The 1712-nt window shown below is 49.9% G+C and overlaps 1 non-coding gene across 1 annotated transcript; it reads right to left on the bottom strand.

Annotated features, from left to right (window-relative positions):
• Positions 1 to 650: 650 nt before the first annotated feature.
• On the bottom strand, positions 651 to 753 carry LOC128571387 (U6 spliceosomal RNA). The gene has a single exon (XR_008375813.1). It is a non-coding gene; the product is annotated as a U6 spliceosomal RNA (small nuclear RNA).
• Between the last annotated feature and the right edge of the window lie 959 nt (positions 754 to 1712).

Below are 1712 nucleotides of genomic sequence, written 5' to 3'. Positions count from 1 at the left end.
AAATGTCAAAAGGATTCAGCGAAAGGAAACCTGGTGCTTTCTGGGGTATAGGACCCTGAAGCTGGCTCTCAGGCTGCAGGGAAGGGGACTAGAGCCCTCCCTTTCCAAATGGATTCAATTTGTGTGATTTCCTGAAAGTTAGGAGGGAGTCTCGGGGGAGAATAGAGTCGTCGGTCCTCTCCGGAGCAGCCTCACACGGGAGGGGGAGAATTAGCAGAGGCCTTTGGGGATCAACATGATGTCACCAGTTTGCACTGTCCTGAGCTCTGGGGGCAGGATAAGAGGACCCTCAAGTCCTGGTCCTTAGGGACTCATAGAGGAGAGGGGCAGAGGCCCAGGCCCACCTCTGAGCACACAGGATGGCTCTCCAAGCCCGGTTTGCATGCATGGTGCAATGATCTGCTCCAGGTTTGAGACTCACCAGCTGTGCAGTCTTGTTTAGGTCACTTAACTTCTCCTAGAGTCTCATCTGTGAAATGGAGATGAAAGTGCCTCATGCTGGGCTCCACTGCTGGGTTCTCTACTTTGTACATGTTGAATCTGAATTTGAATCTAGAAGATTTGGGCATCTGTTATGTTGTTGTTGATAATTGATACATAATAATTATACTTGTTTATATGTGATGTTTCAACGTAGACATCATATGATGATCATATCAGAGTGCTTCATGAATTTGCATGTCACCCTTGCACAAGGGCCACACTAATCTTCTCTGTCTTGCTCCAACTTTTGTATCTGTGCTGCCAAAGCAAGTCCTCAACCATCTTTACAAAAAGACCATAGGGATACAAGGCACATGGCTCAGATGCCAAGGGAGTTGGTTTTCCAGGTTTTGGGGGTGAAAGGCAGCCATACAGGGAGGATAAAGCTCTGGACCCAGCATGGAGCACCAGCTGTGTGCCAGGGTCTATCCCTGGGGATGCAAATGTGAAGGACCAGGTCACTGACTTTCAGGAACTCGCCACCTTACATGGGCACCTGGAACTCCCAGGACTTCAGGGTCTGTGTTAGTGAAACAAGCTGAATGGGACCGAGCATGAGGTAGAAACATCTGAGTTCTGATAGGAGAGGTGCCCCAGGAGGTACTCCTGAGACAGACACCGGCAATTGGATGACAGGTGCATACGGTGGTCAGCAATAGAGGCAGGAGTATGGCCAGGCATGGGGTGGAGATGGGGTCAGGAAAGATGAGGCTGAGACGTCCGTCAGAGACAGCTCTTCATGGTCCTTACGTCAAACAAAGATGCAGGCTCTGACCTGGATGGATATTTGTAGATGTTTGGAAGTGGGTGGATCTGGACTCTCCAAGATTGTCTCTGTGCAGTGACTTGCCAGGAAGCCTCATGGAACTCAGCACACAGTTGCACTCACAAGTGAGATGCATCACAGCGCATGGACACAGAACACAAACCACAGAGAGGAATGGCACACAGGGAAAGTCTGGGGATGACCAGGCTCCAGCTTCCAAGGGTCCTCCCCTGGTGGAATCACCCAGCTCAATTACCCTAGCCAGGGGATATGACAACATGCATGAGATATTGTCTCCCAGGGAAGCTCATTAGAGACTTAGAGCCCAGTGATTTTATTAGGGGACTAACACCAAAATGCCAGACTCCCAGAAGGAAAGCAGGTGTTTGGCATAAGCCATGTTGCTTGCACAGTCTACGCACAGTAAGCCCTTCTTATCTGCTAGGATGGGAATGCTTCTATC

Source organism: Nycticebus coucang, chromosome 18, assembly GCF_027406575.1.
Source record: "Nycticebus coucang isolate mNycCou1 chromosome 18, mNycCou1.pri, whole genome shotgun sequence".
Lineage (NCBI taxonomy): Eukaryota > Metazoa > Chordata > Mammalia > Primates > Lorisidae > Nycticebus > Nycticebus coucang.
The sequence above is the reverse complement of the archived record's forward strand: the minus strand, read 5'-3'. Positions and strand labels throughout refer to the sequence as shown.